Raw genomic sequence first — 15,101 nt, 5'->3', positions numbered from 1 at the left:
ATGGGCACCTGGGCAGACATGCTCAGTCCTATCAAACTGTCTTGATGATGATGGCTATCAGTCGTAGTATGCTATTTTCTGCCAAGTGCCCAGTATTTTCTGCCAAGCACCCAGAAGATGCCGAGGGCTATCAGTCATGCTGCACCGTCGTCTGCCAGCTTAAGATGTAAAAAATAGATTTGTTCTGTATTCATTTGCTTCCCCCTCCCTCCGTGAAATCAACGGCCTGCTAAACCCAGAGTTTTGAGTTCAATCTTTGGGGGGGGCCATTCTGTGTGACAGTTGTTTGTGTTTCTCCCTGATGCACAGCCACCTTTGTTGATTTTAATTCCCTGTACCTGTACGCCATGTCGTCACTCGACCCTCCCTCCCTCCCTCCCCCGGTCCGTCAGATACTAGTTTCGCGCCTTTTTTCAGACCAGACGCCATAGCTTGCACTGGGATCATGGAGCCCGCTCAGATCACCGCGGCAATTATGAGCACTATGAACACCACGCGCATTGTCCTGGAGTATATGCAGAGCCAGGACATGCCAAAGCAAAACCAGGACCAGCCGAGGAGGCGATTGCAGTGCGGTGACGAGAGTGATGAGGAAATTGACATGGATATAGACCTCTCACAAGGCACAGGCCCCAGCAATGTGGAAATCATGGTGTTACTTGGGCAGGTTCATGCCGTGGAACGCCGATTCTGGGCCCGGGAAACAAGCACAGAGTGGTGGGACCGCATCGTGCTGCAGGTGTGGGACGATTCCCAGTGGCTGCGAAACTTTCGCATGCGTAAGGGCACTTTCATGGAACTTTGTGACTTGCTTTCCCCTGCCCTGAAGTGCCAGAATACCAGGATGAGAGCAGCCCTCACAGTTGAGAAGCGAGTGGCGATAGCCCTGTGGAAGCTTGCAACGCCAGACAGCTACCGGTCAGTCGGGAATCAATTTGGAGTGGGCAAATCTACTGTGGGGGCTGCTGTGATCCAAGTTGCCAGAACAATGAAAGACCTGGTGATATCAAGGGTAGTGACTCTGGGAAACGTGCAGGCCATAGTGGATGGCTTTGCTGCAATGGGATTCCCAAACTGGTGGGGCCATAGACGGAACCCATATCCCTATCTTGTCACCGGAGCACCAAGCCACCGAGTACATAAACCACAAGGGGTACTTTTCAATGCTGCTGCAAGCCCTGGTGGATCACAAGGGACGTTTCACCAACATCAACGTGGGATGGCCGGGAAAGGTACATGATGCTCGCGTCTTCAGGCACTCTGCTCTGTTTCGAAAGCTGGAGGAAGGGACTTTCTTCCAGGACCAGAAAATAATCGTTGGGGATGTTGAAATGCCTATCGTGATCCTTGGGGACCCAGCCTGCCCCTTAATGCCATGGCTCATGAAGCTGTACACAGGCAGCCTGGACAGTAGTCAGGACCTGTTCAACTACAGGCTGAGCAAGTGCCGAATGGTGGTGGAATGTGCATTTGGACGTTTAAAAGTGCACTGGCACAGCTTACTGACTCGCTCAGACCTCAGCGAAAAGAATATCCCCATTGTTATTGCCGCTTGCTGTGCGCTCCACAATATCTGTGAGAGTAAAGGGGAGACATTTATGGCAGGGTGGGAGGTTGAGGCAAATCGCCTGGCCGCTGATTACGCGCAGCCAGACACCAGGGCGGTTAGAAGAGCACAGCAGGGCGCGGTGCGCATCAGAGAAGCTTTGAAAACGAGTTTTGAGACTGGCCAGGCTATGGTGTGAAACTTCTGTTTGTTTCTCCTTGATGAACCCCCCGCCCCACCCCACCCGGTTCACTCTACTTCCCTGTAAACCAACTACCCCACCCTCCCCTCCCCTCCCCCCTTCGAGCACCGCTTGCAGAGGCAATAAAGTCATTGTTACTTCACATTCATGCATTCTTTATTAATTCATCACACAACTAGGGGGATAATTGCCAAGGTAGCCCGGGATGGGTGGGGGAGGAGGGAAGGAAAAGGACACACTGCAGTTTAAAACTTTAACTCTTATTGAAGGCCAGCCTTCTGATGCTCGGGCAATCATCTGGGGTGGAGTGACAGGGTGGCCGGAGGCCCCCCCCACTGTGTTCTTGGGCGTCTGGGTGAGGAGACTATGGAACTTGGGGAGGAGGGCTGTTGGTTACACAGGGGCTGTAGCGGCGGTCTCTGCTCCTGCTGCCTTTCCTGCAGCTCAACCATACGCTGGAGCATATCAGTTTGATGCTCCAGCAGCCGGAGCATCGACTCTTGCCTTCTGTCTGCAAGCTGACGCCACCTATCATGTTCAGCCCGCCACTTGCTCTGTTCATCCCGCGATTCAGCCTGCCACCTCTCCTCTCATTCATACTATGCTTTTCTGTAGTCTGACATTGACTGCCTCCACGCATTCTGCTGTGCTTTCTCAGCGTGGGAGGACATCTGGAGCTCCGTGAACATATCATCCTGCGTCCTCCATTTTCTCCTTCTAATCTTCACTAGCCTCTGTGAAGGAGAAACATTTGCAGCTGGTGGAGGAGAAGGGAGAGGTGGTTAAAAAAGACACATTTTAGAGAACAATGGGTACACTCTTTCATGTTAAATTTTGCTGTTCACATTACACAGCACATGTGCTTTCGTTACAAGGTCACATTTTTCCTCTTATATTGAGGGCCTGCCGGTTTGCTGTGAGAGATCACTCACGCAGTGCCAGGCAACAGATTTCGGCTTGCAGGCAGCCATGGTAAGACACAGTCTTTTGTCTTTTTTAACCTTCTTAACATGTGGAAATGGTTTCAAACAGTAGCGCTCTCATTTTCCATACCAAGCACCCGTTGGGTTGGCCATTTAAAATGGGTTTGCAATGTAAAAGGAGGGGCTCCGGTTTCCGGGTTAACATGCAGAACAAACCCAACTAACTCCCCTCCCCCCCCACCCAATTCTCTGGGATGATCACTTCACCCCTCCCCCCCACCGCGTGGCTAACAGCGGGGAATATTTCTGTTCAGCAGAGCAGGAAGGGGCACCTCTGAATGTCCCCTTAATAAAATCGCCCCATTTCAACCAAGTGACCGTGAATGATATCACTCTCCTGAGGATAACAAAGAGTGATAAGGAATGGATGTTGTCTGCATGCCAGCAAACACCGGGACCATACGCTGCCATGCTTTGTTATGCAATGATTCCAGACTACGTGCTACTGGCCTGGCGTGGTAAAGTGTCCTACTATGGCGGACGGGATAAGGCAGCCCTCCCCAGAAACCTTTTGCAAAGGCTTTGGGAGTACATGAAGGAGAGCTTTCTGGAGATGTCCCTGGAGGATTTCCGCTCCATCCCCATACACGTTAACAGACTTTTCCAGTAGCTGTACTGGCCGCGATTGCCAGGGCAAATTAATCATTAATCATTAAACACGCTTGTTTTTAAACCATGTGTAATATTTACAAAGGTACACTCACCAGAGGTCCCCTGTGTGCCCTCAGGGTCTTGGGTGAGTTCGGGGGTTACTGGTTCCAGGTCCTGGGTGATAAACATATCCTGGCTGTTGGGGAAACCGGTTTCTCCGCTTCCTTGCTGCTGTGAGCTATCTACATTATCTCCATCCTCATCTTCCTCGTCCCCCGAACCCGCTTCCCTGTGTGTTTCTCCAGTGAGGGAGTCATAGCACACGGTTGGGGTAGTGGTGTCTGCACCCCCTAGAATGGCATGCAGCTCCGCGTAGAAGCGGCATGTTTGCAGCTCTGCCCCAGACCTTCCATTTGCTTCTCTGGCTTTGTGGTAGGCTTGCCGTAGCTCCTTAATTTTCACGCGGCACTGCTGTGCGTCCCTGTTATGGCCTCTGTCCTTCATGGCCTTGGAGACCTTTTCTAATATTTTGCCATTTCGTTTACTGCTACAGAGTTCAGCTAGCACTGATTCATCTCCCCATATGGCGAGCAGATCCCGTACCTCCCGTTCGGTCCATGATGGAGCTCTTTTGCAATCCTGGGACTCCATCACGGTTACCTGTGCTGATGAGCTCTGCGTGGTCACCCGTGCTCTCCATGCTGAGCAAACAGGAAATGAAATTCAAACGTTCGCGGGGCTTTTCCTGTCTACCTGGTCAGTGCATCTGAGTTGAGAGTGCTGTCCAGAGCGGTCACAATGAAGCACTGTGGGATAGCTCCCGGAGGCCAATAACGTCTAATTCCGTCCACACTACCCCAATTCCGACCCGCTAAGGCCGATTTTATCGCTAATCCCCTCGTCGGAGGTGGAGTAAAGAAACCGGTTTAAAGGGCCCTTTAAGTCGAAAGAAAGGGCTTCGTCGTGTGAACGTGTCCAGGCTTAATTCGATTTAATGCTGCTAAAGTCGACCTAAACTCGTAGTGTAGACCAGGACTTGGAAAAGAGATTTCCCATTTCTATTACCACTACTATTCAGAGTTATAGTTAGACACTCGCATTTCTCAATTTTTTTCCCCTCCCATCAGGAAGGTTACAAATTGGTAACTTCCAGCTGATTTTATTTTCCCCCTTGTGACTGACTGAAAACTGTAGAGGATTTTTTCTTTTGGTTGTCATCGGACTGGGATTCTGGATTAAGTTCAGAGCTCTCCCATGTACAACCTGCATTACTTTGCATAAATGACTTACTATCTCATACCTTCTCTGTGCTGATGCAACTTTATCCCCATCCTTTCATGGTCTTGTTTATTTTGATTATAAACTCTTTTGCGGCAGGGGCTGTCTCTCGTGATGTGTTTTTTACAGAGTCTAGCAAATGGGTCCAGATCAAATCTGCGGCTTCTGTAACCCACCCACCACCTATGACTAGAATATATGCCCTATTTACAGTGTTTGAATCAAATCTTTTGGAATGAGATCTTTAGTCCCTCACCTGATGCCATTTGTGAGAACAAGTGGTACATTCTTTCTACATTTGGGTTTAATCATTACTCTCTCAAGTAAATACTCTTACATTCAAAATTGTCACCTCTCTGGACAAGGAAGTATGCTAGCTGCACCATTATGTCCCACCTCCTAGAGCGACAGTTCTGCGTTCACCACTTGTATTCATATTGTCCAGGATAGCTTTTTTAAAAGTCAATTTGTTCTCTTGATGGATCATATTGTATCTGAACATCAGGGCTGAGAGAAAACTGACTTTTCCTGTTACTTTAATTAGGGTTATTACAGAAATGCATGTTCTGTTTCTGTGAGTATCATATTAGCAAGGCATACTTTGAAGCTGCTGTTTCCCCTTGCATGTAATTATGCAGTAATCTGCTACTCTAATTTACCTCTTTTCTTTGCCCTGGTTTGGAATGATCTTCAATGTAAAGACAGTTCAGGGGGGGGGGGGGGAAGAAATCCGTTATTAGTCCTGAAGTTTCATTTTCTCTTCTTTTTTCTCCTTAGGGGGATCTGCAACTTCCTTTTCTGCTTCTATTTTTGTAGTACCGGATATGAAAACATGCATGAAAGGTAAATGTAATTCACAATGGACTAAAATAGAGTGCTTTAGGACTTCATAAATTCCACCAAAGTCCATTTTCTTAGGACTCCTACTCTATTCGATTAGCATGACATTTGCAGCAATCTGATTATTTTCTGCTCTTTTCTTTTGGTTTATGCCACTGATCCTTACTGAGGAAGAAATGTGCTTCAGTTATGGATAAGTTAAAAGAGTAAGACCTGATTCTCCTCCCTTTACACATATTTTGCAGTGGTGTAACTACATGGACTTCTGACTCACTGATTTTAATGAGACTAGATCAGGCCCCTTAAGTTTAAATTTCAAAACTCTTGATTGAAGTTTGAATTTGCAATGTTATTTTTAAAAAATGGACTATTATTTTAAGCCCACAAACATGATTGTGGGCATGAAAATACAGGTTGAAATGACAGTAGAGCTGATCAAAGATTACAATAAAAATATTTACTGAACAGAGTTGATTATTTTACCTGTATCCACTGACTAATATATTTGCCAAATACTATTCAACCAGATGTGGAGATGGTTGAATATTCAATCAAGTATTTAATATATTTGAATACCAGAGAAAATTTGTCAAGTGTAATTTCAGGTAGCGCTAGGCTTCACCCAGTCCTAGAATTCAGCCACCTGGCACTTTTATTGTATATCACAGAAAGATCTAGGTGCCTCCAATCATGTCAGAGTCCCTTTGTGCTTACAAAAACCCAAATTCTGCAAACACTTAAGCACTCGAGTAACTTCCAGCACATGCACAATCCTAGTGAGTTCAATGGAACTACTCAGATGATTTACTCACACATGGAAGTGTTCGTAGAATTGGGGCCACATACTTTAATCAAGCCATTTAATTAGGGTCTTATTCAAACAGAATGTATCAAGGGAAACAATGTGTGGATGTGGAGGGAGGAAGGATCGGTAACAAAAAAATCATGGGCTGTTTTAGGGTATAGCAGCTGTGTTCATAACTCATAGCCCATCAGTAATGCTAACTTCTGCTTGCTACCTAAATAGCAGTTATAGCAGCCAATCTGGTCCAGCAGGTGTGTGTACAATTTGCATTTCACCTACTATTGATTACGCCAGCCCTTATATACAGATACACCTTCGAGGATAGTTTGAAATTTTAAAAACCGGACTAGCTCTTGATCTCATTCAAATCGGTGGGAGTTCTGTCCCTGACTTCAGTAGGACAAGGAGCAGTTAAAATAATGGGGGAGCTAGCACTGCAAATGGAAAGAGGGAAATCTCCACTAGCATTTCTTGATATGAATAAACCAATGATCCCTACTCCTGCTACTCCTTTCTCTGTGTCATCAGCACTGGTAGAAACCTACAACAACTAAGATAGAACAACTAAGTGGCCATTGTCAGCTCTTCCCCGACCCCTGTGCCCCCCAGACCATCCGCAGTAATTGACTCTTCAGTCTGCACCCATTGATTAACTGTCTCTCTGAAAATCTTCAGCAGGTGCACATTGCAACTAAAGGGCTTGTGTGGACGAGCGTCTCATGGTATCGAAAGGGAAAATCTTAAACAAACAAAACCCCTCTATGTTGCTATGTGATGTGCTTAGTAAACAAGAAAATATATATCAGTATAATTTATGCATTAGAAAAGGTTTGCATCACAGTTGGCTGAACCTGACTGCTGTTTATGTTGAAAGAATTAAAATAAATATACTGTAGTTTAGGACTTTATCCATCCCATGCTGGTCTCGGCACTACTTGTATGCATGGATTACTTTGATTCAGGCATTCCTTTATGTAGAACCATGTATTATTTGACATAACAGCATGGGATGCCATCAAGCTTAAAATGGCAGTCAAACAACTGTTACTCTTTTAAAGATGGCTTTTACTTATTCTGCATAAAATCTTTTAAAATATAACCATTGAAAAGGAAAAGTGGTATCTGTGGGGTCTTTTTTAACAAGATTGTTTTAAAGTGTGCCCACTGATTTGTTAATGTAGGGTTGCTTATGTATGATGGCCTACTGCCCTTGACTGCTTGTCCCTTCCGAGCTGGTTCTGCTCATCTTGGCTCTAGCTCATCATCACAGCTCACACTGTGGGGATGAAGTAAAGTCTTCACCCATTCCTTGTCCCTCTTCCCCACTTCCCATCTGTTTACAAGGTGGATGGGGTGTAGCAGCTCCAGAAGGCCTGTCATCTCCCTTCTCCATGTGCTTGGACTAATGATGTGGGTATCCTGTCTTACAAGGGAGCAAGTGAGTACTTGATTGCCCCTTCACTTCTGTGTGCAAACGTATATAGGGCAAGTGACAATCTTGCCCATAACAGACATAGAAAAGGTGGCAATGAAAGTACATTGGAACAAGTGCAATTAACTTTACACACATGAATAAACTCTGAACAGTTTATACAGCCTTCCATTCCAATAGGGAACCAAAACAATTTGCTGGTGCAGCCTCAAATCTCCATATATGCCTAACCTGTGTTGTAAGCCAGAGACAAACTTGCATGGGACTTTCAAAGGGGTGATATGTGCACAGAAATGGGCTATTTGTTGAGCTGGGTCCCAGGGATATTACTCATTTTCACAACTTCCCATTTATCCTGCCCTATAGAAAGCTAGTCATGGATTAGGCAGGGACACACCAAGAAGTGCAGGGGAAGGTAGTGTCCAGTCAGCCCATTTACAACTCTGCTTGTCACTCCACTTCAAAAGAGGAAGCAGCTGTGGATACATACAGGTGCACAATGGGTCTCAGTGGAAATTGCTTGGGGCCGAGGATTTCTGAAAATTGGGCACCACTACAGTTAGGTGCCTAAATGGGAGACCACTCTTTGGAAAAATCTGCCCTCAAGGAAGGGTGCTGAGCACTTCTGGAAGCGAGTCCCTTAGAGTTGTTGTGAGTGCTGTCTATTGAGAGAGGCCGATAGGGTTTAGGGATGAGAGAAGGAAGCAGGCTGGTGGTGGAGGGCTGAGGGTGGTTGGCAGAGCTGGGGGAGGGTGACATAGACCCTGGTCTATGGTGCAGCCAGGGCCGGCTCCAGGTTTTTGCCACCCCAAGCGGCGAAGAAAAAAACAAAGAAAAAAACAATTGAGCTGCCGCCGAAGTGCCGCTGAAGAGGAAGAGACGGAGTGAAGGACCCGCTGTCGAATTGCCGCCGAATACTAAAGCGGAGCACTTGAGCTACCTACCGCCAAAGTGCCGCCAAAGACCTGGACGTGCCGCCCCAATAATGGACGGACTGCCGCCCCATTCTATTGGCTGTCCCAGGCACCTGCTTCCTTCACTGGTGCCTGGAGCCGGCCCTGGGTGCAGCAGCAGACTTCACAGGGGTTTTCTGCTATGTCCAGAATTTTCCTCTGTCCAGGGCGCAGTTCTTGCATCTATGTCTTCTAGATGCACTGCAAACTCGAGAAGACAATAGGCTGTGTTCTAATCCTGCTCAAACTTTATTTTTTGACAGGCAGAGTGTTGCTCATATTTGAAATAGTTCCAGTCATTGACTGATGAGCAGGGAAAAAGAACAGCTAGGAAGAATTAACAGCCTTCACCTGATTGTATATGATCCTGAATAAAGATTATTCAACCAAAACCTTGAACCTGGAAGCATGATTTCATCTATTATCCCCAGGCAAAAAGCTTTGCTAACCTAGAGTTAAGGGTGAAAGAATATATTGCTTACTTCAGCCAAAAATCCCTTCAGTGATTGCTGTGGTTTTTCTAAACAAAACAAATACTACACACGCTATAAATGCACAGCCAAGGTCACCCAAACAACCTTAACTGTGACCCCAAAATGCAACTGTGAAAAAAACCAGCAGTATTGTCAGTATCCATCTCCAGGAGTGACCAGAAAAATGTGGATGCCTTACTCCTAATTGTAATTAAACCTAATGAAGGATACATTTGTATATACATTACTATATACCAGTGGTGGCCAAACATACTGACTGTCTGAGCCGAATACAACAATCTTCAGAAGTTTGAGAGCCAGGGTGCATGTGGCGGGGCTCAGGACTTCAGCAGGCACACCCTGCAGCAAGACCTTGCCCCCGCCCCCCACTGGGCAGAAGCCAGAGGCGACACATGGGGGGCCACGTGGATGCATGTTCCCCCTACATTTTTGCCAGGGTTTGCTGGACCCACTTGGTCATATGGTGCCACCAGGCCCCCTCTCTAAATGGAAGCTGCTGGAGCCGGCAAACTGGGAGCTGCGGAAGCCAGGTGGTGGGAGCCAGTGGCAAATAGCTGGGAGCTGCAGGGAGAGCCACTGCTTTTGCTGCTGCTGCTTCTCCCCACAGAGCTAAAGCAGCCGCCCCTCCCTGTAGCTCCCAGCTCTTTGCTGCTGCCTCTCCACAAGGAGCTAACATCTGGGAGTTGCAGGGAGGTGGCTGCTGAGGGTAAGAGCGTGCCTGTAGGGGGCATGACTCAAGCTGTTCGGGGGCCAAACCTTTAAATTGTGCCCCCCACTGTTCACAGGCACCAGTTGTCTCTGGCAGAAGCCCCTAGCCCCACCATCCTGCTGCAAGGGAGAAGTCCCGAGCCTCCTCCCATCCTAGTCTGGTAGGCAGAGAATGGGGGGGGGGCATATGTGGGGCTCTGTGAGCAACACTTTGGCCTGGTCCACACTAACCCCCCACTTCGAACTAAGGTACGCAAATTCAGCTACGTTAATAACGTAGCTGAATTCTAAGTACCTTAGTTCGAACTTACCGCGGGTCCAGACGCGGCAGGCAGGCTCCCCCATCGATGCCACGTACTCCTCTCGCCGAGCTGGAGTACCGGCGTCGACGGCGAGCACTTCCGGGATCGATTTATCGCGTCTAGACAAGACGCGATAAATCGATCCCAGAAGATTGATTGCTTATGGCCAGACCAGGAAGTAAGTGTAGACCTGCCCTTTGACTGTAAAAGAGCCACGTGTAGCTCACGAGCCACAGTTTGGCCACCCCTGCTATATATTTTCACTCTAAAATGTGGCTAATGGAACACTGCAGAGCACACATATAATATTGGACATAATTCACGACCTCTTAAATGCAAAACTTCCCACCCCTTCCAAGAGTAAAGTAATCACTAAGCCACCTGATTCTGCCTCACTAAGGGGGAATCACAGAAAACAACGTGTACCTTTATCATGCCCAGAACACATCTTGACTCTGGTGGGCCAGTTTGTGAAGTGCATTCTGGAATCAATAGCTCCCAGCTGGCAATGCTTTCAGAGGGACAGGAAAGGCTGTATTTTAGCAGCCTGAGGAGACGTCAGCTGCAAGAGCAATCCATGAGACGAGAGCCCTATATGGCTTAGATAGTTGCTGTGTAGCAGGGGTTCTCAAACTTCATTGAACTGCGACTCCCTTCTGACAACCAAAAATTACTACATGACCCCAAAAGAGAGGGACTGAAGTCTGAGCGCCACCGCTCTGGATGCGGGGACCAAAGTCGAAGCCCAAAGGCTTCAGCGGGCCTGTATCCTGAGCCCCAAAGTCTAGATGTGTTTTTGTTTTACTTCAGGTTAGCTCATGTGCATTAGTTACTCCAAAGTGTTAAAAAAATGGGGAGGGGGCAAACAAAAGCACACGTCTCTTTTGCAGTGAAAACAAGGCCCTTGCTATGATAAGTTATGATGCTCAGACAGTCACTAATGGTTATTGCTTGTGCTTTTGGAAACAGTCTTGTAACCTTCTGTTGTCTTACCCTTCAACTGAGGTTAATCATTTCCGCATCAGTGTTGTTTATAAGGCAACAAGTCCAGAAGCATTGTTATTGATTGCAGCTCTAATGACTATGGGTGCAATCTTGTGGTTTTGAATCTTATAATGATTATGGTAATTTAAAAGTCGTGTTCTGTGAAAACAAAGTCAAGTTGGAGTAAATGGGGAAAGGCCTATTATGTTATACACAGATTTGTGCACATTGGTGCCCTTCATTTGAATACCCCTAAACTTTGGATACAGATTTGGACAGACATCGGATCTCTGTAGCCCAGGCCTGTCTCCAATTTCAACAACCAATTTGGAGGGACTACTTTCCTTCAGACTGCACAAACGTGCAGCGCTTACGTTTTTACAAACCCACAGTTTATGCAGAGATTATTTTATGTTTAGCTATCACTCTCTAGCAACTGGGGCCCAGCCAGCCACAGATCTATATAAACAACAGATTTTACACATTAGATCGTTCTTATGGAGCTCATTTAGCACACGGTGCAGTGTAAATCTACCAATTGAGATCTAACCCCACCCCGATGACATTTTTTTTTTTTTTTTTGCCAACAAAAGCAATGGGGTAACATTTAAACCAAAAAATAGTGAAATCAAATCAGACGTGTATTCCTGTAAAGGAGGAGTCCTTGATATTATAAATGACTACCAGATGTCAAACAGCAAAATGCTTATTCTTCCACAAATAATAATTTGATTAATAATGCACTTTTTTTTTTTTTTTTACTATGGAGTCCAGCTCTCTGTCACGGGGTACATACTTCAATTCTAATACGTAACACAGGGAAAAGTATGCAAATTTGAAAGTAGCATAGTTTGTTGTACAACAAAGGACGGGGGAAAGTCTTTGCATCCTAGGACATTGGGCCTCCATGTAATAAGCATTAGGAACAACTGCCAACTCTAGCTTGCCTTTCTTCTGGCAGAAAATAAACAGTAGTTTATGATATTAGTTTAAAAAATTTGACCAATTCATGCCCAGTCTGCCAGTACATCTTTGCCTTTAATCATATCTTATATTCCAAGAGGAATCCTGGCAGAACATATATACATAAAGGAACGTTATAAATTGTTTTAAGGATATTCATAATCACTTCACCCAGCATTACATTTTTAGTGAAAAATTTATAATTAAGAACAATCCAAAATAGCAATCATCCAGGGAGCCTGTCTACTAACATATAGCCAGGCACTTCCATGCTTGTGAATGTGAAAACATATCAACTTGTAGCACTGTGTGTGGTCAAAACAATAATTAAAAATAGATACTCAAACACCATAAAAGATCACCATAGGAGTCTAATCAGCACAGTTTCTACAAAGGAAAATCATGCCTCTTAGAAGGAAGACATAGATAGTGAGCAATCAGCTGTTGTGACCTGCTCGCAATGTGCCATGTTTGTCTTTCTCCCAGAGGACAGAAGCAACTTCGTCTGTATGAAGTGCATGCTGGTCTGCATATTGGAAGAGAAGGTTAGAGGACTGGAGAACCCCAGGTATCAACCCTGCATTGCATCAGAGAAAATGAAGATTTTCTGGACAGAAGTCAGTGTTTGGTTCTGGAAGCAAAACATGCTGCGGAATCAGAGAGTGTGGTGCAGAATGGGGAAGAGTATTATCAGCAGGTGACCTCCAGAAGAAGAAAGAGGAGAACCTATGTACCCCCAATGCAGATAGAGGTGAGAAACCGTTTTGAGGCTGTCTCCACAGGTACTACTGCGGAGAAGGATTTGGAAGAGCCCTCTGAGTGAAGAGATTAGAAGGAGACCCATCGGCCGGAAGGCATGGGATGCATTGTCCTAGGGATGGGGGTTCCATAACCACCACTCCTAAGAGGAGGAGACGGGTGGTGGTGGTCAGGGACTCCCTCCTAAGGGAAATGGAGTCATCCATCTGCTGACCAGACCGGGAGACTCGAGAAGTGTGCTGCTTGCCTGGAGCTAGAATCCAGGATGTAACGGAGTGTTTGCCAAGATTGATCAAGACCTCAGACTGCTACTGCTTCCTACTTCTGCATGTGGGCACCAATGATACTGCCAAGAATGACCTTGAGCGGATCACTGCAGACTACATGGCTCTGGGAAGAAGGATAAAGGAGTTTGAGGCACAGGTCATGTTCTCGTCCATCCTCCCTATTGAAGGAAAAGGCCCAGGTAGGGACCATCGAATTGTGGAGGTGAATGTGTGGTTACGCAGGTGGTGTCAGAGAGAGGGCTTTGGATTTTTCGACCATGGGATGTTATTCCAGGAAGAAGGATTGCTAGGAAGAAATGGGATCCACCTAAGGAAGAGAAGGAAGAGCATCTTCGCAGGCAGGCTTGCTAACCTAGTGAGGAGGGCTTTAAACTAGGTTCACCGGGGGATAGTGACCTAAGCCCAGAGGTAAGTGGGGGAATGGGATACTGGGAAGAAACACAAGGAGGAGGGTACAAGACAGGAAGCCTCCTGATTCATACTGAGAAAGTAGGGCAATGGGCTAGTTATCTTAGGTGCACGTACACAAACACAAGAAGCCTGGGAAACAAGCAAGAAGAATTGGAAGTCCTGGCACAATCAAGGAACTATGATGTGATTGGAATAACAGAAACTTGGTGGGGCAGTTCACATGACTGGAACACTGTCATGGATGGGTATAAACTGTTCAGGAAGGACAGGTATAGGAGGGAAGGTGGAGGAGTTGCATTGTATGTAAGAGAGCGGTATTGCTCAAAGCTCCAGTTTGAAACTGGAGAAAAGCCTGTCGAGAGTCTTTGGGTTAAGTTTAGAGGCGAGAGCAACAAGGGTGATGTCGTGGTGGGCGTGTGCTATAGACCACCGGATCAAAAGGAGGAGGTAGACGAGACTTTCTTTGGACAACTAACTGAAATCTCCAGATCACAGGCCCTGGTTCTAATGGGGGACTTCAATCACCATGACATCTTCTGGGAGAGCAATACAGCAGTGCACAAACAAACTAGGAAGTTTTTGGAGAGTGTTGGGGACAACTTCCTGGTACAAGTGCTGGAGGAACCGACTAGGGGCCATGCTCCTCTCGACCTGCTGCTTAGAAACAGGGAAGAATTGGTATGGGAAATAGAAGTGGGGGGCAACCTAGGAAGCAGTGACCATGAGATGGTTGAATTCAGGATCCTGAAAAAAGGAAGAAAGGAGAGCAGCAAAATACGGATCCTGGACTTCAGAAAAGCAGACTTAGACTCCCTAAGGGAACTGATGGGCAGGATCCCCTGGGAGGCTAATATGAGGGGGAAAGGAGTCCAGGAGAGCTGGCTGCATTTTAAAGAAGCCTTATTGAGGGTGCAGGAACAAACCATCCCGAAGTGCAGAAAGAAGAGCAAATATGGCAGGCGACCAGCCTGGCTTAACAGTGAAATCTTCGGTGAGCTTAAACTCAAAAAAGAAGCTTACAAGAAGTGGAAATTTGGACAGATGACTAGGGAGGAGTATAAAAATATTGCTAGAGCATGCAGGGGTGTAATCAGGAAGGACAAGGCACAATTGGAGTTGCAGCTAGCAAGGGATGTGAAGGGTAACAAAAAGGGTTTCTACAGGTATGTTAGCAACAAGAAGAAGGTTGGGGAAAGTGTGGGACCCTTAATGAATGGGGGAGGCAACATAGTGACAGATGATGCGGAAAAAGCTGAAGTACTCAATGCTTTTTTAGCCTCGGCCTTCACAGACAAGGTCAGCTCCCAGACTGCTGCACTGGACAGCATAGTATGGGGAGGAGATGAGCAGGCCTCAGTGGTTAAAGAACAGGTTAATGACTATTTAGAAAAGCTGGACATGCATAAGTCCCTGGGTCCAGATCTAATGCATCCAAGGGTGCTGAGCGAGTTGGCTGATGTGATTGCAGACCCATTGGCCATTATCTTTGAAAATTTGTGGCGATCAGGGGAGGTCCCGGACAATTGGAAAAAGGTAAATATAATGCCCATATTATAAAAAGGG

Source organism: Terrapene carolina, unplaced genomic scaffold (assembly GCF_002925995.2).
Source record: "Terrapene carolina triunguis isolate 2854851 unplaced genomic scaffold, T_m_triunguis-2.0 Scaffold88, whole genome shotgun sequence".
Taxonomy (NCBI): domain Eukaryota; kingdom Metazoa; phylum Chordata; order Testudines; family Emydidae; genus Terrapene; species Terrapene triunguis.
The sequence above is the reverse complement of the archived record's forward strand: the minus strand, read 5'-3'. Positions refer to the sequence as shown.